The sequence below is a fragment of the Rattus norvegicus genome, chromosome 19, assembly GCF_036323735.1.
Source record: "Rattus norvegicus strain BN/NHsdMcwi chromosome 19, GRCr8, whole genome shotgun sequence".
Lineage (NCBI taxonomy): Eukaryota > Metazoa > Chordata > Mammalia > Rodentia > Muridae > Rattus > Rattus norvegicus.
In genome coordinates this window covers 49,101,315-49,128,736 of record NC_086037.1, presented here as the reverse complement: position 1 = coordinate 49,128,736, position 27,422 = coordinate 49,101,315, and the positions used below count along the sequence as shown (strand labels likewise).

General features: G+C 38.2%; 1 long non-coding RNA gene across 1 annotated transcript in view; it reads left to right on the top strand.

Annotated features, from left to right (window-relative positions):
* Cdh7l1 (cadherin 7 like 1) overlaps positions 1-25,953 on the top strand; it is a 51,643-nt gene extending 25,690 nt beyond the window's left edge. The window contains exons 2-3 of the long non-coding RNA XR_010060203.1: positions 14,198-16,650; positions 25,434-25,953. This is a non-coding gene — a long non-coding RNA (cadherin 7 like 1). The remainder of the gene's footprint in view (positions 1-14,197; positions 16,651-25,433) is intronic.
* The last annotated feature ends 1,469 nt before the right edge of the window (positions 25,954-27,422 follow it).

Genomic DNA, 27,422 nt, shown 5'->3' with positions numbered 1-27,422 from the left:
TAAAAGTGATTTAGTATTCAATATATTATCATATAAGCACCAGCAGTTAAAAGGAAATTTCCTATTTAAATGTTTGTCAAGCTCGGGGTCTATAATGCTCAGACACAATTAACTTACTAATTAATTTCTTGTTTCTTTTCTCACATGGGTTTTTACTTAATGGTTGCTTCTGTCTCTGAAACCCATGTGATGCGACGCTTTGATTATGCATTTGTCGACTTTAACTGACAACGCAAATGCAGATGTGGCTCTTTGGTCTTTCTACTTTCTTATAATGAGGGAAGATTATGAGGATCTGTAGACAAACAGCATGGTCTCTCAAGGTGAAATCGGTTTCTGTATGTAGCCTCTAATGACTCATCACTTCTGCTATAAAGACAGCTACATAGACTCTTTGGTGGCCAAGAATCTTCATGAAATGTGTCATTTCTCCCTTTATCACAATTTTATAAAGACATGGCAAACAGATAATTTTCAAAATTTCATTTGGAGGTAAAGACCGAGGCTGGTTTCTGTTTATTCTCTAACTCAAAGGGGTTCTTTGACCTCTAGACATCACTGTCATACACAAATATGCATTCTGTGCTGACCTATTTCTTTGCCAGCCTATTTCAAATGGCCTGACAGTATTTTTAAAAAGTTATAATAACTGATTTTCCTTTGCAATCCAGTGCTCTATTTGTATTCTAGAGATTAGTGGAATATTTGCACTATTTTGGTACAATGAGTTAGAATCATGCAAGGCAGGCATTTCTTCTGTCAGAAGAGTCCAGTCTACCTGTGATTCAGGAACCCTGTTAATATACCACAGGAATATTTTTGCATGTTGCTTCTTATTCCTATTCATATGCATTTTAAACAAAAGATACAAGCATCAAAGCATGTAGTTTAATGTCTTTATTCTCCTAATGTCAAAGACATAATCAACATTGGTTCTGTGACTTTATCATTTTTGAATTAGTATAACAGCTTATTTAGATATGTATAAAATCATTCATTATAAATGAAGCCATAATGAATATTTTCATGCATGTAGCTTTTATCATAGTTTTCAGAAAGGGTAGTGATAAGTTTTTATTCTCATTATAATAAGACATTTTCTTGAATAGTCTACGTAGTCAAAAATAACGTTGGGACTGTTTCATTAAAAAAAAACTTTTTAAAACTAAAAATAGATTCTTCTCTCATACAGTACATCCTAACCATTTCCCCTCCCTCCACTCCTCTAATCTCCCCTCCACCTTCCTTCCCTCTCCCCAATATCCACCACCTCTTCATTTCCTTTTAGGAAAGAGCAGGATTCCAGGACATAACCAAGACAAATGCAACAAACGAAGATAAAGTAAAACAAGGCAAAAGCCTTACTATCGAGGCTGGATAAGACAATCCAATATAGGGAAAAGTTCCAAGAGTAGGCAAAGGAGTCAGAGACACACCAATTCTCCTGTTAGGAATCCCACAAGAACACCAAGCTATCAGCCATAACAGAGGACCTTGTGCAGACCCATGCAGGCCCTGTGCTTACCACTTCAGTCTCTGTGAGCCCATGTGAGCTTTGTTTAATTGATTCAATATGCCATGCTCTCCTGGTGTACTCTATCCGCTCTGACTCCTACAGTTTTTCCCCACCTCTTCTAAGGGCTTCTCCATTTCCAAGGGCAGGAACCTGATGGAGACCTACAATTTAGACTCTCTACATAATGTCTGGGTGTGGGCCTCTGCACTCCTCCTATCTGCTGTCAGGAAAACTTCTCTGATGATGACTGAACAAGGCACTGATACATGAATATAGCAAAATATGATATTTTATCCAATCCTAATTGGTTCTACACAGATCTCTGGGATATCCAGTCTTTGGTTTCTGGGCATTCAGATGGTATAGGGCATGGGCTTCCTTTCATAGTGAGGGCCTCAAATTAAACCAGACATTGGCCCCCATAGCCCCAGGAAATCTTGCAAGCAGGATAGCTTGTAGGTCTGGGGTTTTGTGATTGGGTTGGTGTCTAGGTTTCTCTTTTTGTAACCTGAAGAATACTTTCCTGCATTAAAGAGATGAGAATCTTTAATGAAATTGGACAGTTTTATGTAGTATTTCCATTTTAATTTTGAAAATGAAAAAATGGTGTCATATTATTTCTATTTTAACAAAGTTGTTGGAACATGTTCCTTTATGTTTCTCATAAAAAAATTGAAGAACCAACTCTGTGTTTTAATTAATGACAATAAAAAGTGTATTTGAGAACATGATAATATCTTGAATATACTTTGGTTATCACAAACCAGGCTTAGAAATTATTGTTCCTAAATTAGGATATACAGCAAGACACTATATAGTATGTATGGTTTTATGAGAATATAATATCATTTCCTAGAGATACAATTCTTTCTTTAGTAATTGAGTTAAACACAATTTTATAAAGAGAGATTTGAATAGTAGGAACTTAAAAAATAACTATTAATTTATCATTTAGAAAATGAGTATTATCTGAGGTTTGTGAAAGGTGGTAGCTACTTTCTTTTGCCTATGTACACACAATTCTTGTATTATGTTCGTGGACAACAGGTACATGACTAACTGAAATTTGAATTTATATTTGAGGTTATAAAAATTAGCACTGAAGGAGTTAAAACAATTTTTGCTATGGATTCAGTCATAGCTTATAGAAAAGAATTTGAGATTGCAGTTATTTAATGGATATGCATCTGCCTTGTAGATGAAGATTCATTCACAGGCACAATTTGGGGCCACATAATTTTGTTCAGCAACTGATGCTTTAATACTACCTTATTAGTCCAAACTCACTAACATATGAAGGACAGGGAATGCATTAAACACAGAAATGTATTCGTTAAGAAATATTACATCAGATGACACTGATTAATGCATCAATAACTATAACCATTTGGGCTTTTTTTAAGCACAACCAGCTTGTGAATAATGTTACAGGGGGTTATTTTTATTTATGAATGCTCTTGGCCTTAGCTTAGTTTTGCTCCACAACTAGCTCTAATTTTAATTTACATGTTCATTCTAGTCTGTGTCTGACACATGGCTGGCTAGTTATCTCTCCTCCATTTCATACCTCTGACTTCCTCTGAGTCTGGGTGGCGAATTCCTCCTCTTTTTCATTGTTTCTCTCTCCATGATGTCCCACCTTCTACCTCCTATGTAGCTATTGGCTGTTTAGCCCTTTATTGACAAGTAATGCTTTTGCATAGTGCTTAAGAGAATTTCCCTATAACATCCTTCAAGAAGATTGATTCATTCTTTAGTGTCTTATTATTTAAAACAGTTTTTAGTGTAGCATACAAGGCAATGGGGTTCAGCATGTTTTTGTCGTGTTTACATATAATTATTCTTTGTTCTCATTTACTCTCATCTCTCCACTGTCTTTCCATATGCCCTTTTCCTCTCCAGCTAGTACCTCATTTTCAGTGAATCCCAGTCTTTTTTGTTCTTTCTTTCTTTCTTTTTTTTTTTTTTTGGATGGATGGACTGAAGGATGGAGCAAAGCCCCCCAGGCCAAATCATTCAACTTTATTTTTTTCTCTGGTTTTTTTTTTTTTTTTTGGTTCTTTTTTTCGGAGCTGGGGTTCTCTGGTCTTTTTATACCTTATGTTACAGGGAATGGGAGTTATAGAAGGATGTTGATATTAGGTTTTTACCAGGGTTGCATTATACTATAATCATAAGTTCCAAAAAAACAGGGGTTTTTTTCTGTCCATTTTTATTAAATTAGAAATTTCTTATTTGCATTTCAAATGTTATTCCCTTTCCTGGTTTCCATTCCATCAGCCCCCAAACCCCTCCGCCTCCCCTTCTGTAGAGTGTGATCCACCCCCCATTTCTGCCACCCCAACAATCCCATACATAGTAGGTCCAACCTCCTTGGCAGAAACAAGGGCTTCCCATTCCACTGGTGCCCCTACAAGGTTATTCATTACTACCTATGAATTTGAAGCCCAGGTCAGTTCCTGTATAGACTTTGGGTAGTGGTTTAGTCCCAGGAAGCTTTGGTTGGTTGGCATTGATGTTCTTATGGGGTCTCCAGCCCCTTAAGCTCTTTCAGTCATTTCTCTAATTCCTCCAACGGGGGTCCTGTTCTCAATTCAGTGGTTTGCTGCTGGTATTCACCTCTGTATTTGACATGTTCTGGTTTTGTCTCTCAGGAGAGATCTATATCTGGTTCCTGTCAGCCTGCATTTCTTAGCTTCATTTATCTTATCTAGTTGTGGTGGCTGTATACGTATGTGCCTCATGTGGGATAGGCTCTGAATGGACATTCCTTCAGTCTTTGCTTTAAACTTTGCCTTCCTTATCCCCTCCTATGGGTATTTTGTTACCCTTTTAAAGAAGGAATGAAGCATCTGCATTTTGGTCATCCTTTTTGAGTTTCATGTAGTCTGTGCATCTTGGATAATTCGAGCATTTGGGCTAATATCCACTTATCAGTGAGTGCATACCATGTGTGTTCTTTTGTGATTGGGTTACCTCACTCAGGATGATATTTTTTAGTTCCATCATTTGCCTACGAATTTCATGAAGTCATTGTTTTTGATAGCTGAGTAATATTCCATTGTGTAGATGTACCACATTTTCTGTATCCATTCCTCTGTTGAAGGGCATCTGGGTTCTTTCCAGCTTCTGGCTATTATAAATAAGGCTGCTTATGAACATAGTGGAGCATATGTCTTTATTGTATGGGTATATGCCCAAGAGAGGTATAGCTGGATCCTCAGGTGGTACAATGTCCAATTTTCTGAGGAACCTCCACACTGATTTCCAGAGTGGTTGTACCAGTTTGCAATCTCGCCAAAAATGAAAGAGTGTTCCTCTTTCTCCACATCCTCACCAGCATCTTCTGTCGCCTGAGTTTTTGATCTTAGCCATTCTGACTGGTATGAGATGGAATCTTAGGGTTGTTTTGATTTGCATTTCCCTGATGACTAAGGATGTTGAACATTTCTTTACGTGCTTTTCAGTCATTTGATATTTCTCAGCTGTGAACTCTTTGTTTAGCTCTGTACACCATTTTTAATAGGTTTATTTGTCTCTCTGCAGTCTAACTTCATGAGTTCTCTGAATATTTTTGACATTAGCCCTCTATCAGTTGTAGGACTGGTAAAGATCTTTTCCCAATCTGTTGATTGCCGTTCTGTCCTAATGACAGTGTCCTTTGCCTTACAGAAGCTTTGTAGTTTTATGAGATCCCATTTGTCGATTCTTGATCTTACAGCATAAGCCATCAGTGGTATGTTCAGGAAATTTTCTCCAGTGCCCATGTGTTCGAGATTCTTCCCCACTTTTTCTTCTATTAGTTTGTATCTGGTTTGGTGTGGAGGTCCTTGATCCACTTGGACTTAAGCTTTGTACAGGGTGACAAGAATGAATAGATCTGCATTCTTCTACATGCTGACTTCCAGTTGAACCAGCACCATTTGTTAAAAATGCTATCCTTTTTCCATTGGATGGTTTTGGCTCCTTTGTCAAAAGTCAAGTGATCATAAGTGTGTGGGTCTTAAATTCTATTCCACTGGTCTATCTGTAACAATACTCTACAGTTTTTATCACTGTTGCTCTGTAATACTGCTTGAAGTCAGGGATGGTGATTTGCCCGTAAGTCCTTTTATTGAAGATAGTTTTAGCTATCCTGGGTTTTTGTTACTCCAGATGAATTTTCAAATTGTTCTGTCTAACTCTTCGAAGAATTGGATTGGTATTTTGATGGGGATTGCATTGAATCTGTAGATCGCTTTTGGTAAAATGGCCAGGTTTACTAAATTAATCCTGCCAATCCATGAACCTGGGAGATCTTTTCATCTTCTGAGATCTTCAATTTCTTTCTTCAGAGACCTGAAGTTCTTATCATATAGATCTTTCCTTTGCTTGGTTAAAGTCACACCAAGATATTTTATATTACTTGGGACTATTATGAAGGGTGTCATTTACCTAATTTCTTTCTCAGTCTGTTTGTCTTTTGTGTACAGGAAGGCTACTGATTTGTTTGAGTTAATTTTATACCCAGCCACTTTGCTGAAGTTGTTTATCAGGCTTAGTAGTTCTCTGGTGGAACTTTTGTAGTCGCTTATCATATCATCTGTAAATAGTGATACTTTGACTTCTTCCTTTCCAATATGTATTCCTTGACCTCCTTTTGTTGTCTGATTGCTCGGGCTAGGATTTTGAGAACTATATTGATTAAGTAGAGAGAGAGTGGGCAGCAATGTCTAGTTCCTGATTTTAGTGGGATTGCTTCAAGTTTCTCTCTATTTAGTTTGATACTAGGTAGTGGTTTGCTGTATATGGCTTTTAGTATGTTTAGCTATGGCCCTTGAATTCCTCTTCTTTCCAGGACTTGTATCATGAAGGGGTGTTGAATTTTGTCAAATGCTTTCTCAGCATCTAATGAAATGATCATGTGATTTTTATCTTTGAATTTGTTTATATAGTGTATTACGTTGGTGGTTTTCCATATATTGAACCATCCCTGCATTCCTGGGAAGAAGTCTACTTGATCATGGGGGATGATTGTTTTGATGTGTTCGTGGATTCGGTTTGCCAGAATTTTATTGAGTATTTTTGCATCAATATTCATAAGGGAAATTGCTCTGGAGTTCTCTTTCTTTGTTGGGTCTTTGTGTGGTTTATGTGTAAGAGTAATTGTGGCTTCATAGAAGGAATTTGATAGTGCTCTGTCTGTTTAAACTTTGCAAAGTAGTTTGGACAGTATTGGTATGACATCTTCTGTGAAGGTCTGATAGAATTCTGCACTAAGCCCATCAGTTCCTGGGCTCTTTTTGGTTGGGAGATTTTTAATGACTGCTCCTATTTCTTTAAGAGTTATGGGTTTATCTGTTCCTGATTTAACTTTGGTACCTGGTGTTTGTCTAGAAAATTGTCCATTTCCTCCAGATTTTCAGGTTTTGTTGAATATAGGCTTTTGTAGTAGGATCTGATGAGTTTTTGAATTTCATCTGATTTTGTTGTTATGTCTCCCTTTTCAGTTCTGATTTTGTTAATTTGGACACACTCTCTGTTTCCTCTGGTTAGTCTATCTTGTTGATTTTCTGAATGAACCAGTTTTTGGTTCTGTTGATTCTTTGTATAGTCCTTTTTGTTTCTACTTGGTTGATTTCAGCCTTGAGTTCGATTGTTTCCTGCCCTCTACTCCTCCTGTGTGTATTTACTTCTTTTTGTTCTAGAGTTTTAGCTTTCCTGTCAAGCTGCTGATATATGCTCTCTCCTGTTTCTTTCTGCAGGCACTCAGAGCTATGAGTTTTCCTCTTAACACTGCTTTCATTGTGTCCCATAAGTTTGGGTATGTTGTACCTTCATTTTCATTAAATTCTAACAAGTCTTTAATTTCTTTCTTTATTTCTTCCTTGACCAATTTACCATTGAGTAGAGCATGGTTCAACTTTCCATGTTTATGTGGGCATTCTTTCCTTGTTGTTATTGAAGACCAGCCTTAGTCCATGGTGGTCTCGTAGGATGTATGGGATTATTTCTATCTTTCTGTATCTGTTGAGGCCTGTTTTGTGACTAATTATAAGGTCAATTTTGGAAAAGGTACCATAAGGTGGTAAGAAGAAGGTATATCCTTTTGTTTTAGAATGGAATGTTCTATAAATACCTGTTAAGCCCATTTGGTTAATAACTTCTGTTAGTCTGTCTCTGTTTAATTTCTGTTTCCATGATCTGTCTATTAATGAAAGTGGGGTGTTGAAATCTCCTATTATTGTGTGAAGTGCAATGCGTGCTTTGAGCTTTAGTAAAGTTTCTTTTACGTATGTAGGTGCCTTTGTATTTGGGGCATAGATGTTTAGGATTGAGAGTTCATCTTGGTGGATTTTTCCTTTGATGACTATGAATATTCCTTTTCTTTCTTGATGACTTTTGGTTGAAAGTTGATTTTTTTTATATTAAAATGGCTACTCCAGCTTGCTTCTTCAGACCATTTGATTGGAAAGTGGTTTTCCAACCTTTAACTCTAAGGTAGTGTCTTCCTTTGTTTCGCAGATGTGTTTCCTGTACTCAACAAAACACTGGGTCCTCTTTACATATCCAGTCTGTTAAACTGTGTCTTTTTATTGGGGAATTGAGTCCATTGATGCTGAGAGATATTAAGGGATAGTGAATGTTGCTTCTGGTTATCTTCATATTTGGAGGTGGGATTATGTTTGTGTGCTTCTCTTCTTTTGGTTTTGTTGCAAAAAGATTATTTTCTTGCTTTTTCTAGGGTGTATCTTGCCTCCTGGGGTTGGGCTTTGCCATTTATTTCCTTTGTAGGGCTGGATTTATAGAAAGATATTGTGTATATGTGGTTTTGTCATGGAATATTTTGGTTTCTCCCTCAATGTTAATTGAGAGTTTTGCTGAATATAGCAACCTGGGCTGTCATATTCTCTTAGGGTCTGTATGCCATCTGTCCAGGATCTTCTGGCTTTCATAGTCTCTGGTGAGAAGTCTGGTGTGATTCTGATAGGTCTAATTTTATATGTTTCTTGACCTTTTTCCCTTAATGCTTTTAATATTCTTTCTTTGTTTTGTGCATTTGGTGTTTTGATTATTATGTGATGGGAGGAGTTTCTTTTCTGGTCCAATCCATTTTGAGTTATGTAGACTTCTTGTATGTTTATAGGCATCTCTTTCTTTAGGTTAGGCAAGTTTTCTTTTATGATTTTGTTGAAGATATTTATTGGCCATGTAATTTGGGAGTCTTCACTCTCTTCTATACCTTTTATCCTTAGGTTTGATCTTCTCATTGTGTCCTGGATTTCCTGTATGTTTTGGGCTAGGAGTTTTTTCTGTTTTACATTATCTTTGACAGTTGTGTCGATGTTTTCTATGGCATCTTCTCCCCCTGAGATTCTTTCTTCTATCTCTTATATTCTGTTGGTGATTCTCACATCTATGCATCCTGATCTCTTCCCTAGGTTTTCTATCTCCATGTTTGCCTCCCTTTGTGTTTTCTTTATTGTTTCTATTTCCACTTTCAACTCCCGGATCATTTTGTTCATTTCCTTCTCCTCTTTGGTTGTTTTTTCCAGTAGATCTTTAAGGAATTTTTTTTTTGTGTTTCCCTTTAAGGGCTTCTAGTTGCTTACTTGTGTTGTCCTGTATTTCCTTAAGAGAGTTATTTATGACCTTCTTAAAGTCCTCCATTATCGTGATAAAATGTGATTTTAAATCCAGATCTTGCTTTTCTGGTGTGTTTGGATATCCAGTGTTTGCTTTGGTGGGAGAACTGGGCTCTGATGATACCAAGTAGTCTTGGTTTCTGTTGCTTGATTTCCTGCACTTGCCTCTTGCCATCAGATTGTCTTGCTGTTTCTGATAGTAGCTTGACCCTCCTATGGGCCTGTGCGTCACCACTGCTGTAGACCTGTTTTTCTGTTTTCTTTCAGCCAGTCATGGGAACAGAGTGTTCTGCTCCCAGGGGTATAGTCATTCTTGTCGGCTGGCTTTCAGGTCTCTGTGTGGGCAAGAGCTAGAAGGGTCTTGCCCCTACTTCTCCTAAGACCCTGTGCTCAGTTGGCACAGATGGCACAAGGTGTTTTCCTCTTGAGTCTGGAATGTGGGCAGAGAGTAGACTCCCCTAGTTTCACAGGAGTGTCTGCCCCTCTGATGGTCCAGCTCTTCCCCTTATGGGATTTGGGTGCAGAGAACTGTTTTCTGGTTTAGTTCAAATCCAGGCACAGATCTGGAATGCAGGGTTCCTGCAGCTTGACTGCTCCTATATTCCTGTGTCCAGAGGCACTATGCAGTCTCCTCTTGAGTCAGGGATATGGGCAAGTGTGGGCAGAAGTAGCAGTCTATCCTTCCCTGCAGTCTCAGGATTGTCTGCACTTCTGGGTGTTCAGCTCTCTCTCTCACAGGATTTGGGAGTAGAGAGTTATGGACTGGGATCAGAGAGTTTCAGGCCCCAGCTAGAAACTAGAAGTACCTGGTCCCAGAGGAATTCTAACTTTGTGTGTCCTCAGTCCACCAGGCAGGTCACTTGCAGCAGAAAAGTTGGTCTTACCTCTGCTCTCAGGCATGTAATCGCTCCTCAGGACTGGCTTTCAGCTCTCTGTGAGGGCAGTAACCAGAAGGGTCCTGACCCTACTGCTCCGTGGTGCTAGGTGTTTTCCTCTTGAGTCAGAAATGTGAGCAGAGTTCTCAGGAGTGTCTGCTCCTCTGAATCCCAGTCTTTTATACCCTGGGCTGACCTCAAACTTGCTTTATAGCCTAGGTTAGCCTTGAGCTCCTGATGCTTAGTAAATTCTGTGATAACAGGCAGTGGGACCAAATCCAACCATGACTGTTATTAAAAATTTAGAAATACTGACACAATAGTAAAAATACTTAGTAAAACCATTTTTATAAATTTAACTTATTTCACAGATGAAGTAGACTATCCTCTATTCTTAATTTCTAGTAAAATATATATCTGCTGATTTAATAACTTAGTATATATACAAAAATTTCACTGGGAATTTGTTCTCTTGAACACTAATATGTTAGTTGGAAAAATGTCTGTATCACTTAGAAGTCATTCATTCAATTGTGTATAAATAAAGGCAATTAATAAATTAATAATTGTGTAGGGGTTCACAGGGTTTTGCTCAAAATTTGGTAGAAAACAAATAGGAAGTATAAGTTAAATATCATCAGGATGATTTTGAGTAAAGAAGCCTCTGTTTGTGGATCTGAAATCATCCTGATATCCTTGTTAGTCCTTTTGCCTCAACAAGCAGATGCATAGTTGTGCCAGCAGCTTTACCCTAAGAGCCTGTATCCATAAGTCCATTCTTTCTGTGATAAATTCTTAAGAAAATACAGTCTTCATAAAGCTGTCATACTTCCACTGTTCTTTTCAGGAAACACAATTGATGATTTGTTTGCACCTTATCACAGGGCATATGGGAAAATGTAAGGGAAAGGCAAGATTGGCCTTTTGGATATTTGAATGAATAGGACCAGCTATGTTCAGCAGCAATCCCCAATAACCATGGTTCTCTATAGAATGCCCATAGGAATGTAGCCATTTGTCATTTGGAACTAATAAAATATCATTGACCCCAAGGGCAGTGACAAACTTTGTCACTATATAATGTCACCTCAGGAAGAACTTGTAGCTGCTCTTTTTCAAAATAAATAAAAAGTAGTTCAGGCATAAATGACAGTAAATATCAGGGATACCAAATTGTGCAAATTTCAATCACAAAAAGGAAGTAAAGGATTTACAAGCATTAATAAAATGAATGCTTTTTGTATATCAGGTGTTTTTTTTATCTAGGAAAATTATATTAAAGTCACAAAATAGGTCCTCCTCTGTCAGACTAAGGAGAAATTGTACTTGAAAATCAGCTAGTCAGTGTAACAGAAAGAATTTCACAGTGAATTTTACTCTCTTTTTTCCAATCTGAATAACATTTGTGATTGGTTTTTCAGTTTTGGGAACCAATCTCAGGGCCATGTTCATGCCAGACAAACATGTTTGCTGAGTTAAATGATTTGCCACTCAATTTAGTGTTTTATAGGCATGAATTTGTAAGTCTTTGCCTATTTTATTATCTTCATCAAAATTCATCTGCCCCACTTTTTATCTGTCGAAGCTTCTTTTCAAACACTTTGTTTGTAAGATGAGTTCAAGTCGTTCTAGGAAGCTCTCTATAAAGTATTCCATCTCATCTTTGTCTTTACTTTAAAAGCTATTAATTATCTATCCATTACTGATCAATATCTGTATGTTTAGGCCCTAAGCAAAAGTTTTCTTTACATTTTCAGTTGTTAATAATCATTTCCAATATGTTTTAAATGTTTGCATTTCCTAAAAAATGTTTAGAAAACAGGAGTCATTAACTCAGCAGTTGTATCAGTTCTATCCCTCTTCTTTAACTCTTTCTGTGACCTACCTTTCGCTTCAAATGTATGATCTCTAATTATTACTGTTGCATGTCTATGTGTGTTTCTGTTTGTATGTTTGTGTTTGTACATGCACACATGCATGTGTATGCGTATGTGCCTGTGTTTGTAATGTACTGTGCTGATAATTACTTGGATTGGACAACTTACATGGGAGCTTTTTTCTGGAGAATACTGCTTTCTTCTATCTCAACATTAATTGACCATCTCTAGCTCTTCATCTAGGGGTGGGGCCTTGAGGAATTTCTCCTGCCCACACTGGCAGGTCAATTGAGTTGCCACTATGTTGGTTTTTCAGGCAAAAATGCTGTTGAAATTTCATGAGTGCATTCCCCTTGTCATATCTAGGAGATCCTATGTAGTAACAGATGTTTCTGGGGCCCTTGGAACTTAAAATATTTCTTAGAAATCATTGACTAACTAGAGTTCTGCTTCTAGGATTGAGAATTTGTGAAATTTCCTCCATCTTGAGACATTGGCATGGCAACTGATGTTGTCATTGTCTATGTCTTGTTTAAGCAATAACACTGTTGAGATTTATGAGTATAGTTTCCCTACCACATTGCAAAGACATTGTCTAGTAGCCAATGACCAGACCTTCTGGCTCTTAAAATCTAGGGTTTATCTACATTCTACTTATTCTACAGAATTATCTATGAATGATATTGAAATTCAAATTCCAGAATAGTGTTATACTATAATTCACATGAGATATAATACAGTACATTTTACAAGTACAAAAGTCAGATTTGAGATTTCTTGCAATTCTACTGACAACCAAGCTTTTATGGCTATACTAGATATCAAAATCAGACTTTCAACTCCTCAAAATACCAAGGAACAAGAAGTAATAACCATGTGTAAACAAAACAAACAAACAAAAAACCAGAGTTGCTCAAGAATTTGCTTAATGTAGAAATTAAATAGACTAGAGAAAATAAACAAAGCCAATGCCAGTTTGAAGAAAATAAAACAAAACCAATGTTAATTTGGAGAAAATAAAATGAAACCAAAGTCATTTTGAGTCAGAGATTTACTCTCTGAATTAAGAAAATTAGGTTTGAAATTCCCTGGCCTGTGTCCAAAAGAGAGAACTGTGGTGGGTGGGCTACACTATGATTCTCCTTTAAATATATGCCCAGAAGTCATAACAGTAGTGGTTTTTTGTTTCTATAGGCTAAGAATTTGCAAGATAAGTAGAATCCGAGAGACATTGAAAAAAGACTCACCACGTTAAACATAAATCATATCTCTAAAGAAAAACATTAGAATACAAAGTTGCCCATACTACATACATGATCATAGTAGAGAGCTCACATTTTCTTCCATGCTTACCATCACTGTCATGAGTTTATTCACCTTAATACTGACAGCCCATCTTCATTTCTAGTATGAGCCCACTGTGACTTATTCTGTTGCCTATCACCCTGCTTATTCCCTGCTTGCCACACTGCTGCCTTTCTCAGGTTAGGATCAAAAGTAACTTTCAGCTGATGTTGGGTTGACATATAAGTGATAAATGGCTGACTTATTCAGAGTAGTAGTCATTCTAATATAACTGTGTGGGCAGGAAAATTATTTGGACTACCCTGCCCTTTTGAATAGTTGTGAATCAGTTTGAAGTATTCTCTTTCTTTTAGGTTTCCTTCCTTTAAAAGTTCGATGTTATACACGATATATTGACTCTAGCATCTTTATCCATTTTTTTGAAAATTTTTTCACTTAGTTGAATGAGATTATATGTTAAATTCTATATACAAGTCCTAGTATATTTTTTGTTTCAGGTGATTGTTATTGAAGGTTGAATAGTAAAGGTCTGTCTGTAATTCCAACTTCTCTAGAATCTGAGGCCAAAGTTCATTAATCCAATACCTGCAAGGGATACATACAGTGAGTTGAAAGCCAGTTTGAACAACCTAGAAAAACAATGTCCAACAACAACAACAACAACAACAACAACAACAACAACAACAGCAACAACAACAACAAGAAGCAGAACAAAAGACCACCAAAAAAAAAAAAAAACCCAAAACACAAAAGCGAAAACAAAAACAAAACCCAGACCAAACCAAAACAAACCAAAACAAAAAAGCTGGGCATATAACTCAATGGTAAATCACTATAAGGTCATAGCTTCAATATTCAGTTCTAAAGTGTGTGTGTGTGTGTGTGTGTGTGTGTGTGTGTGTGTGTGTGTGTGTGCGTGCGCGCGCGCGCGCGCAGGTATATATTCATCGTCAAAAGAGTTTAAGTTATTTCTAAGACGTTTTTACATTTTATTTTCAGGTCAAAGACTATTATAAAGTCTGATAAAATCAACGGCAAAGTTAGAAGAATTGGACCACACATAGAAAATTTCCAACTGTTCCAGGGAAGAAACAAATCTATATTTACTAAAAGAATTGTTAAACTGATCGTCACTGCACAAGCATTTATTGAAAGATCCCCAGAGCGGGGAGACCCTCACTCAAATCTCCACCAAGAACTCACACATGACCATCCTTGCTGTAATCACATGAGGTTTATCGATAGGAACCAGTGCACTAGGGTCGAGATTCATATCCCATGCAGTGGCTGTGGAGTTGGACCCCGAGAGGCTGGGAGAAAGAGTATTTAAAGGAAGAGACTGTGAGCCCCAGAGGATGAGGTGATGTCAAAGGGGAATGTCAAAGATACCACAAGTTACAGGATTGTTTTATGGCTCTAGTAGATAAGGGGATGCCAAAAGGTTTTATGGTCCACTGGTTCCTGGAACAGAGCTACTAAATCAGGAGAAGGGTCAGGTCCTCAGGTCCTCATTATTTTTATCTCTTGTCCTGTCAGGGTAAAAGTTTGTCAGAGTTGATGAAGCATCTGCATTTGAAACACATCTGGTTAGGCTTGGGCCCCAGGTTTCCCGGAGTGCTCTCTGCAGGGGGCTTAAACAAACAATACAGGGGCCCGAACAGTTACTCACACCTGGTGATAAGCAAAGTAGTTCTCTTGCATTTTTAACAATCTGTCTTCCTGAGTCAGGTCCTGTTGCTGAGTTTTGGGCTAATTTAAAACTCTCTCATTATCAGGGGGTGGCTTGAGCGCAAAAGACTTCAATGAATAAAGAGCAAGGTAAGGGTTGCCCTGCAGATAAGAATGTCTTTAAAATTGTCTATGTAGACTTCTGGTTGTTTGATGTGGGTTTGTTGTTATTATTGTTTTAAGACAGGGTTTTTCTGTGTAGTCCTGGCTGTATTAGAACTTGCTCTGTAGACCAGGCTGGCCTTGAACTCAGAGATCTGCCTGCCTCTGCCTCTTGAGTACTGGGATTGAAGGAGATACGCAGCACTACCATCTTGCTTCTTATGTATACTTAATTATAGAATTCAAATAGTTATCTCTAAGAAGAAGAGATATCTCTTCTATCTCTACAAAAATCTATACATTTGGATTGAGAAAATCAAATGAGTAATTTAATTTATTCTGGTAACAGTTTTGCCTTCTGAGAATTTGGGCACTTAGCAAAATATTATCTTTAGCTCTTTAGCCAGTGTTCAGCAGTTCTGGGACTAGAGGAAACTGTCTTTCTTTTTTTTTTTTTTCTGCTATTTACTCTCTAGCTAGAATAATTAGAAGCTTTCTGCTTCCCAAACTCCTGGGTACTCTTGAAGTGCATTAAACATTTCCTTTGGAAATAACTGTGTGTAACTCTTCCCTCTACAACTGTCTTGGCAGGTTTTAGAAACAGCAATATTGGGTTTCATAATAAACCACAAGTATGACTTTTGGCTGCCCAAATACAAGAGAGTCCCAAATGGATGTGTTCTGGTAAAACTATGAGGGCATGAGAAATGTATTCACCTTGAGGATTAAAGCTTGGCAAACTATAAAGACATGCACACATTGTTTTCAGAGTAGCCCATTGGAAGGACCTTGCTGTTAGGTCCCCAGAGTACCTATTTTTAAGAACATGGTTATCTGCTTGTTCGTAAGTGGAAGTGTATCCATTGCTTATATCATTCTGATGTGAAATCTGTCTTATTAAAAGTAAACTCTTTATACTGAATTCATCACTAATTCTGTTAGGTAGCCACTGTATATTTTATACTTGAAAAAATACAAGCTCCAATAATAAAATCAACTGCTCAAAGTCAAGTCAAACAGCTGATAGCCTGATAGTCAGACACCAAGCACTAGACTTTATTCTACATAGCCTATTGCCTACTAGAATTACTTCTGGCAAGAGTATTTCCTAATCCAATAAAAGCTACATCATAGACATTTCACTGTAGCTTAGGCCCAGGTATTACATTGCTTACTTGAAGTTTCCTTAGGTCACAATTCAAGTGATCCAAAATGAACTCATTTTCTTACTTTCCCAGGTACCTTTGCTCCTGCATTGCATATGCAGTATGTCCATTGTGCAGTCACAGCCTAGAATTGTCTGCATTTTGACATTTTTGTTGCCATACCCAATTGCTGTGAGTTTCACATATTTTCCTAGATTCTTTTTCTCTGCCTTTTCCTTTAGATTTTATTTTCACCTGCTCTCACATGAAGGATCACAGTAGGTTTCTCATTGATTTCCTTGATTATGGGCTTACTTTCATTTAGTTCTCTATAATATCTGCCATATTTTATACTTGACACATTTCCCTACTTCTCATAGTCTTATGCTGCCGTGCACTGGATAAGATATGAACTGTGAACTTCCTGACATGGACAAAGGACCTCCTGTCTCTGGTTTCTGTAAAGGTAGTCACAAGGTACTTCTTCACATACTCTTTAGGAATTAATAAACTCCAAATTTTGATTGCACATTATTGTTCTGTGGCTTTGACTTCTTTTAATATTAGCCAGGAAAACTTTTATCTCCTGCTTCTCCTGCTTCTCCTGCCTCTGCCTCTGCCTCTGCCTCTGCCTCTGCCTCTGCCTCTGCCTCTGCCTCTGCCTCTGCCTCTGCCTCTGCCTCTGCCTCTGCCTCTGCCTCTGCCTCTGCCTCTGCCTCTGCCTCTGCCTCTGCCTCTGCCTCTGCCTCTGCCTCTGCCTCTGCCTCTGCCTCTGCCTCTGCCTCTGCCTCTGCCCCTGCCCCTGCCTCTGCCTCTGCCTCTTCCTTTCCTCCTCCTCTTCCTCCTCCTCCTCCTCCTCCTCCTCTTCCTCCTCTTCCTCCTCCTCCTCCTCCTTCTCCTCCTCCTTCTGTTCCTGCTCTTCCTTCTCTTTCTCCTCCTCCTTCTGCTCCTCCTCCTCCTCCTCCTCCTTCTCCTCCTCCTCCACCTCCTTCTCATAAACTTCAAGTCATTTAGGCACCTAACCTTTCCCATCCCTGGTCCATAGTGCAGAGCTGACTCTTTAATTCTACATCGTGATCATCCTCACCTTGTATATGAGTGCCACTGTGTATGTAATGCTTAATATTGTCAAATTGACAGGATGTACATTCTCCAAAGAAGCAAATTTCTGGTTATGAGGTGAGAAAAGCCACCCTGAATATAGGCTTTATCATTTTATGGACTGAGTCCTAGACTGAGTTAAAAGGAGAAACCCAGCTGAGTACTAGCATTCATCCTTCCCTGCTCATAACTATAGACAGATTGTGATCAGCCTCCTCTTGGAAATGAAGTATAAAAATACTACTACTACTACTACTACTACTACTACTACTACTACTACCACTACCACTACTACTAAACAACAACAACAACAACAACAACAACAACAACAAGCCCTTCATTCCACAGTTTGCTTTTGTCAGTTATTTAATCATAGCCAAAAACCAACTAATTAATACAGGAAACACAATTTTTATGATTTAATTGGGAGGTTCCAGATTCATTTTTGTATTCATATCAGCACATACTTCCTTGACATATAATACATAGTCTCTAGCATTTCAACCATATGACAATTTTCTTGTTCATTTTTCTTGTTATTTTCTTGTGCTATTTTTCTTGTTCATTATCTCTGTATGTGTTTAAATTCTTTATTTGGCAATTACAACCTGTATCTTGTTTGCTACTGTTTTAAAATATAGAAAACAGTGTTTAACCTATGGTCTTTCTCTTTACTCAAAAGGTAACTATGAAATAAATAAGTTGATTCAATGAAACATTATGTTAGAAGTTTGTCATGCTTTCTAATGAGGCAGAGCTTTAATGTTCTTTGTGCAGTTTTTATATCTTACATAATTTAATTGTATTATTTCCTGCTGTCAGAAGGAACAGTAGTCATTTATAACCTCTTGAACAAAATTGAATCTAGAAAACTTGGCAACATTGTGACTAAGACGAAGCTTAAATGGAGAAACTGGTATGGAGACCATTGACTTTCTCTGAGGCAGTAGTGTGTGAGGAAAACAGTGGGATGTACCTTAGGGGATAGAACCAATAGAAGGAAGATCATAGACTTTTATTTAGTTATAAATTTTGTTATGATCATTGATTTTCTGTGCTTGTTCTATCACAGGCATGGCATTTAGTGAATCTGATGGTTGCTTCATTGATATGGCTACAGTTGTTTCCCTACTGACAAAATGCTAGAGGGACAGGCTTATAGCACTATAAATGATGCTTCCAAGACCATTCCTACATGAAAGGTTGCTACTGGGGAATCTTGAGATAAATTCTGCTCTAGGGGCTGCACAACAAATCACTGAATAATTGCCAGCACTGTGACTATTCCTCTTCTGGGAGACTTCCAACTCATCGCCGTGGACACTGTTTACTACAGTGATGGTTTGGTTTTTCACATTTGCTTTTGACATCCTCTCAGTTTGTGCATATTTGGAAATAACGAAGCAGTGTTCAATTATCTTACCAGTCATAAATAAGAAGATCATGGAAATTTTGACCAGCATAATTTCTAAAGAATTCAAATAGTTTTTTCTTTAAAAGGAAATGTTTGTTGGTATTTTATTACAGTATAATAATCCTAAAAAATGAAACAATGCAAAAACAATATTTCTCAATGTGAAATCTTACTTAATATCAATATTTTTATAACTTAAATAATTTTAGTTCTTAGATGAGATTAGTCAGAATTTTAGGGTTAGGTTAAGAAACTATTTAAAATCTTTTGAAAATCCGAGTTTTTTTTTTCTTTTTTTCGGAGCTGGGGACCGAACCCAGGGCCTTGTGCTTGCTAGGCAAGTGCTCTACCACTGAGCTAAATCCCCAACCCCCGAAAATCCGAGTTTTAAAGTTACTATAGCAATGGACAACACATGGGTCAAATGTCTTTAATATTGTGAAATTCATAAAATCCTTTGAAAATTTGATAGAGTATTAATTGTCTCTCATTACGCGTGTCAAAATCTATAGCAACAGCGTAGTCTGCTTAACCTACTCAGGGCTTCCATGCTAATTTCATGTAGAATAGGTTTGTTCTATAAATGTTTTGTTCTTAGTCACCTGTAGAACATTTACTTACCATTTTAACCTATTTTATTCAATACGTTTAATGTGAAAGAGAATCACAGCAACCTAACAATGTTACTGGATATTGAGTTCAATTTCCTGCTACATGTTGTCCTATAGTATACATCCAAGTTAAAAGTACAGATGACTTTTAAAAATCTTAGGTACTCTATGAAACTTAATTATGAATACTTAATTAACAAGGCCAGTCACTTAACCCAAATTGCTATGTCTGTGTAGGGGTTGGTCAATGCCAATATACTGAGATGTAGAGAGTTCTATTTTGTCAGATGGTTGTGGAGTCATAGAGGCAAGAGGAAGGAATACCAATGTCCTTGGGTGACAGGGAACACTTATGAGACAGATGGAGTCTTGTTAGGGCAGTGGAATTGGAGGAAGCTAAAGATAAGAGGCATTCTAGGGGGCTCTTAGATTAGTACATGAGCTATTCTGAATGATGTGTTAGGGGCAGAGAGTGACAAAAGAGAGGAAGATGGTTTAGTGTGCTCTTTTAGTAGCCTGGTGCACGGTGAGGATGGCTTGAGGCATGAAGAAACATCAATGGATAGGACTTAGTGTTGACTAGCTGAAGACAATAGTGAGGGAGTAGTCAATAGAGTACCATCATTCTGCTCTGGGTGGATGTGTGAGCAGCTCAGAATTTTTGAGATTTTTCAGGTAAAAGAGTAGGGAGGCAAAAAGAAAATGAAGTAGAATACAGATTTCAACACTGTGTTTGAAATGCCTGTTAGAAATCTTTGAGATAGCTAGATATCCATTGAGAATGCGGATCTAGAGGTCAGGAGGGAACCTGGCCTGTAGGAAAGGATGAAATATCTTTTGATCTTAAATTCCTTTTCAAAGTACCTCCCCACAAAAGTTTTTTATTTTGCTAATTCTTCTTGCCTTGTCTCTAGTAAAGTGTTTCCCCTCCTTAGCATGGTTCTCTTGCTTCAGTCAAGTCACTGTTCCTAGCCTCTTTATCAAACAGCTGCCCTGTTGTCCCTTACCTGAAACACTCTCACTCTGGAAGCTGTCCCCATGCCACCTAATGTACATAACTCTTTAAAAATAGCCTTGAAATCATATACACATAAGCAACAAAACTACTCTGCTGGTTATATGTGTATATAACAATAATAAAGACACTATCAGTTTGAGAGGAAGTGAGGAGACATGGAATGAGCTGGAATAAAGGCACCTAATAGTGGGGAGAACTTACATAATTATATGCTAAATAAAATATATATTTAAAATAAACTTTCACTTTGAAAAAGAACTTGGTCTTTAGAATACATTATGAACTTATTATAAAGCCAAATCTTTACCACAGTTATTCCTAGAAATATTGCAGTCTACTCACCTAGCCTAACCTCTTTTTTTGAGTTTAGATGATCAAGAATGTTCTAATTTTCTTTTTTTTCTTGCTACTGTTTTTATATTTATGGAACAGATCTAGTTGTCTTTGACTTGGCTCCATCTCAATCTTTCATTTTTCAGGATTCTTTCTATACTGCATATAGTTTCTTAGAACAATGATGTCTATTCCCATGACTCTAACGACCATCATAAATAATGATTGAAAAATTTATGGGAGTGAGCAAGACACAGAAACAGCATTCTTGGCTAAGAGACTACTTTAAAATATTTAGAGCATAAAAAATTCCCCTGATTCTAATGTCTGATTATACACTTCTACTTAGTTATTCAAAAAACATGCATTAGGTTCCAAATAAGTCATATGAAAGTTCTGGGTCTTGTAGACAATTGAATGGACATCTAAGATTCTTATTCTTAAAGAATTGTTTTCTACTAGGCTAATAACCTAATAAAAAATTATGAAATAGGTACCAAATCAAAGAAAGCGACAACATCTTCTTCATCTAAGAAGTGGCTAAGAGTGTCAGTAACTTTTCTTTGGCTGGAAAAATTGATATCAGAATCATAACTGGTATTTTCTGTCTTTGTTACTTTTGTATAAACATATGATTATGTATATAAACTTAAGGTGGATATTTAAAAGGTTTTATTTTCTTTCACCTTGTTATTTTAAATTTTATTTCATGGATTTAGTCGTTTCAGTATGTTTTCCTCCTTACTTTATGAGGTTTTGGTATAAAAACTCTCTTGGATATTGCCATATGTCAGTGTTTAGACAGGGTTAGATCAGCAGACCAGGTAGATATTTCCTCATAGGGTTAGCCCATCATTTTCTAAGAGCTGAATAAAAGCAACACAAAAGCATTCACTGAGATAGATACTAGGGTTAATAAAACATACCAGTCTTCGAAGTTCTCTGAACAAGTCCTGAGCTTAACAGAGAATGATAAACAAGCAAACAGGACCAGAGCCTGTACTTCATGGCAGGAAAGAATAAATGGGTAGTTAACAGGGAAGGGTCTGCTCTTGCTAATAAATAGAGGAACCACTTCCCACAAAGTGTGATTGTGCTAATGACCTGATAGAATCAAACAAAAAACAGACTGAAGCATCTAGGAAGATAGTGTAGACATGTCCATTTTGTTAATACAAATTGGAATATTTTATCAGTAATTTATGTTAACTTTTGTATTATGGTGTTAGAGAATTTAATTAGTATTTTCTCATATATTTTGTATTTGTTACTTTTTTTCAATATTACCAAATACTTGACAAAAAGCAATGTAAAGCAGAAGGGTCTACTTTGCTTTGATACCAGGACCAAAGGCAACTTGTGTTCCTTACATTATTTTGTTTACACAGCATGATCTCAGTCTATCATGAAGGAAGGCAGGGAAGGGATTTGTCAGGAACTAAAGCAGAGGGTTGGGGATTTAGCTCAGTGGTAGAGCGCTTGCCTAGGAAGCGCAAGGCCCTGGGTTCAGTCCCCAGCTCCGATAAAAAAAAAAAAAAAAGCAAGGAACTGAAGCAGAAGCCCTGGAGTAATGCATACAGCCTTTCCTTTGGTGGCTTGTTCAGCTTGTTTGATCATAAGAACTTCAAGACTCTGAAGAAAGAAATTGAAGAAAATCTCAGAAGATGGAAAGATCTCCCATGCTCATGGATTGGCAGGATTAATATAGTAAAAATGGCCATTTTACCAAAAGCGATCTACAGATTCAATGCAATCCCCATCAAAATACCAATCCATTTCTTCAAAGAGTTAGACAGAACAATTTGCAAATTCATCTGGAATAACAAAAAACCCAGGATAGCTAAAACTATTCTCAACAATAAAAGGACTTCAGGGGGAATCACTATCCCTGAACTCAAGCAGTATTACAGAGCAATAGTGATAAAAACTGCATGGTATTGGTACAGAGACAGACGATAGACCAGTGGAACAGAATCGAAGACCCAGAAATGAACCCACACACCTATGGGCACTTGATTTTTGACAAAGGAGCCAAAACCATCCAATGGAAAAAAGATAGCATTTTCAGCAAATGGTGCTGCTTCAACTGGAGATCAACATGTAGAAGAATGCAGATCGATCCATGCTTATCACCCTGTACAAAGCTTAAGTCCAAGTGGATCAAGGACCTCCACATCAAACCAGATACACTCAAACTAATAGAAGAAAAACTAGGGCAGCATCTCGAACACATGGGCACTGGAAAAAATTTCCTGAACAAAACACCAATGGCTTATGCTCTAAGATCAAGAATCGACAAATGAGATCTCATAAAACTGCAAAGCTTCTGTAAGGCAAAGGACACTGTGGTTAGGACAAAACAGCAACCAACAGATTAGGAAAAGATCTTTACCAATCCTACAACAGATAGAGGCCTCATATCCAAAATATACAAAGAACTCAAGAAGTTAGACCGCAGGGAGACAAATAACCCTATTAAAAATGGGGTTCAGAACTAAACAAAGAATTCACAGCTGAGGAATGCCGAATGGCTGAGAAACACCTAAAGAAATGTTCAACATCTTTAGTCATAAGGGAAATGCAAATCAAAACAACCCTGAGATTTCACCTCACACCAGTGAGAATGGCTAAGATCAAAAACTCAGGTGACAACAAATGCTGGCGAGGATGTGGAGAAGGAGGAACACTCCTCCATTGTTGGTGGGATTGCAGACTGGTAAAACCATTCTGGAAATCAGTCTGGAGGTTCCTCAGAAAATTGGACATTGAACTACTTGAGGATCCAGCTATACCTCTCTTGGGCATATACCCAAAAGATGCCCCAACATATAAAAAAGACACGTGCTCCACTATGTTCATAGCAGTCTTATTTATAATAGCTAGAAGCTGGAAAGAACCCAGATGCCCTTCAACAGAGGAATGGATACAGAAAATGTGGTACATCTACACAATGGAATATTACTCAGCTATCAAAAACAATGCCTTTATGAAATTCATAGACAAATGGTTGGAACTGGAAAATATCATCCTGAGTGAGGTAACCGAATCACAGAACAACACACATGGTATGCACTCATTGATAAGTGGCTATTAGCCCAAATGGTTGAAATACCCTAGATGCATAGAACACATGAATCTCAGGACGGATGATCAAAATGTGAATGCTTCACTCCTTTAAAAGGGGAGCAAGAATACCCTTGGCAGGGAATAGAGAGGCAAAGATTAAAACAGACACAGAAGGAACACCCATTCAGAGCCTGCCCCACATGTGGCCCATGCATATACAGCCACCCAATTAGACAAGATGGATGAAGCAAAGAAGTGCAGGCCGACAGGAGCCGGATGTAGATCGCTCCTGAGAGACACAGTCAGAATACAGCAAACACAGAGGCGAATGCCAGCAGCAAACCACTGAACTGAGAACAGGACCCCCGTTGAAGGAATCAGAGAAAGAACTGGAAGAGCTCGAAGGGGCTCGAGACCCCTTATGAACAACAATGCCAAGCAACCAGAGCTTCCAGGGACTAAGCCACTACCTAAAGACTATACATGGACTGACCCTGGACTCTGACCTCATAGGTAGCAATGAATATCCTAATAAGATCACCAGTGGAAGGGGAAGCCCTTGGTCCTGCTAAGACTGAATCCCCAGTGAATGTGATTGTTGGGGGGAGGGCGGCAATGGGGGGAGGGTTGGGAGGGGAACACCCATAACGAAGGGGAGGGGGAGGGATTAGGGGGATGTTTGCCCGGAAACCGGGAAAGGGAATAACATTCGAAATGTAAATAAGAAACACTCAAGTTAATAAAAAAAAATAATAACACTCAGCACTACTTGACCAGAGGTGGTTGTACCTCTAGTAAGCTGTGCTGTGCTGCATAAACAGTTAATTAAGAAAATGTCCCAGGTGCAGTTCTGGGTTAATATTTTTGAGATGGGTGGTTGGCCCCATCCCTCAAACAGGAGATGTGCCTGACCTCTGGATATAGTCTCTACATGTTCTCTCTCCCCTTTGTTGGGTATTTTTGTTAATGCCATTCCCATTGGTCCTGGAAGCCTCTTGCTTTCCTGGCATCTGGTACTTTTCTAGTGGCTATGCCCAGTTCCCCATCCCCCAATGCTACACACCTCCATTCAATTTCCTGACCTTCTGTACATCTCTCCTGTCTCCTCCCATACCTGATCCTGCACCCCTTTTGACTTCCCTTCCTCTTTCCCTCCAAGATCCCTCTTTCCCTCTATTTCCCTCTATTTTGTTCCCCCTTCTAAGAAGGACTGAAGCATCTACACTTTGGTCTTCTTTTTCCTTAAGTTTTCTATGTTCTGTGAGTTGTATTGTGGGCATTCTGAACTTTTTCCTAATGTTTACTTATCAGTGAGTACATAACATGTGTGATCTTTTGTGACTAGGTTGCCTCACAAGGATGACATTTTCAAATTCCATCCATTTGCCCTCCTGTTTCATGAACTCATTGTTTTTAATGGCTAAGGAGTACTCCGTTGTGTAAATGTACCACATTTTCTGTATCCATTCCTCTGCTGAGGGACATCTGGGTTGTTTCCAGCTCTTGGCTATTATAAATAAGGCTTATATGAACATGTGTCCTTGTTATATGTTGGAGCATCTTTTGGGTAAATGCCCAGGAGTGGTATAGTTGTGTAATGAGATAATAATACTATGTCTAATTTTCTGAGGAACCGCCAGATTGATTTGCAGAGTGATCGTACCAGTTTGCAATATCACCAGCAGAAATATTAACTCAGAATTTCTCCTTTCTAAAGGAAATGCAGGTACAAAAAGAAGAACAGAGAATGAAGGAAAGGGCATCCAGAGACTGCCGCACCTAGGTATCCATTCTATCCACAGACACCAAACCCAGACAGTTTTGCTGATGGCAAGAAGGGCTTGCTGACAGCCTGATATAGCTGTCCCCTGAGAGTCTCTGCCAGAGCCTGACCAATACAGATGCCGATGCTCACAGCCAACCATTAGACTGAACACTGGGACCCCAGTGAAGGAATTCGGAGGACTGAAGGAGCTAAGGGGGATTGAAACCCCATAGGAAGAACAACAATATCAACCAATTAGACCTTCCAGAGCTCCCAGGAACTAAACCACGAACCAAAGAGTACATATAGAGGGACCCATGATTCCAGCTGCATATGTAGCAGAGGACTGCCTTATCTTGTATTAATGGGAAGGGAGGCCTTTGATCCTATGGAGACTTGATGCTCCAGAATAGAGGAATGCTGGATTGATAAGGCTGGAGCAGGTGGATGAATCATGGAGCACCCTCTTAGAAGCACGGGAGAAGGGCATGGGATAGGGAGTGTTCAGGATGGGAAACTGGGAAGGGGGATAATATCTGAAATGTAAAATAACCAATTTTTTTAAAAAAGAAAATGTCTCAGTGCTCTACAGCCAATTAAATATTTGCATTTTCTCAATTGGGGTTTCCTCTTAAATGAATCTAGCTTGCATCAAAATAACAAAGAAACTGCCCAGCACAAAAGGTCTGGTGATGGGAGTGGCTGTCAGTGCTCTGAGGACAGTGCATATTTCTGTGCAGATTTTCAAGAATGGCTTTTACCTAAGCTGTTTACTCTGGGTATAATAATAGAAATATATGATATAAGAACATAATAGTATGTTTTTACTCTTCATAGGTTTTTATATCATGGGCCAAATTTGAAAACAGTTATAAAAATGTATCAGTGCTTAATCCACCATGTTAGACATTGTCTTAGTCTTTGGAGAACAAGACAAATTACATACTTTGGAGAGTTAGAAGAATGGATGGACAGGAAAAAAATGTAAGCATTACAGTCACTTCCTCTTGGTGCAAGGTTTAGAACCAATTTTTACTTAATGAAAAGACCTTTATATCTACTCCTAGGAATGGAAGGGAGATTGTGCTTTTTCTGTATTTCCATTTTCATCTTAAAGGGGCGTGGTAAGTACTTAGATTAATTCATTAGGTTTTTGTGTTTCTAAACAACAGAATCCTCATTCGGCTACGCAAAGTGTGAAAGGAAATTTAAAGGGAAAGTGTTGGAAACACAGATAAAGAAATCAGATTCCACAGGGGATATAAGCAATAAGCTGCTCCAGAGACCTGTGGATCAGAAAATAAAGAAAAAGAGTATACTGTTTCCTAAAGAAGAGAAACAGACCAACGTTGTTACTTAGAGACTGCTTTCTGTCTGTCTGCCTTCCTGTCTGTCAATCCATCTGTCCATCTGTCTATCCATCCATCCATTTACTCACCCACCCACCCACCCACCCACTCACCTACCTACCCACTTACCTACCTACCTACCTACCCATCTACCTCCCTACCTACCTGCCTGCCTGCCTGCCTACCTACCTACCTACCTACCTATGTATCTTCAACCTATTTATATATTGTGACAGGGCTCTTATCTGCCCAGGCTGACTTTGAACTCTTGATGTAGCTAAGAATGACAGTGAACTCAAGCTCCTTCCCCCTCTACCTCTCAAGTGCTGGGACTACAGGTTGTTATCACCATGTCTTTTTAATGCTGTGTTGGAGAGCCCAGAGTTTCATGCATACTAGGCAAATGGTCTATAAAGTGATATATTCATAGTACATATTACTTTAAATTTTAGGGATTCTGCTCATAAATATAAGGATGTACATTTTTTATCTTGTCTTTCTAGTTAATCAGTTGAGTGTAGCTGAGGTACAATGTATTACTAGACAAATCGTCTTAAGAATTAAAATGAATGATGCAAGTAAGTTATACTTA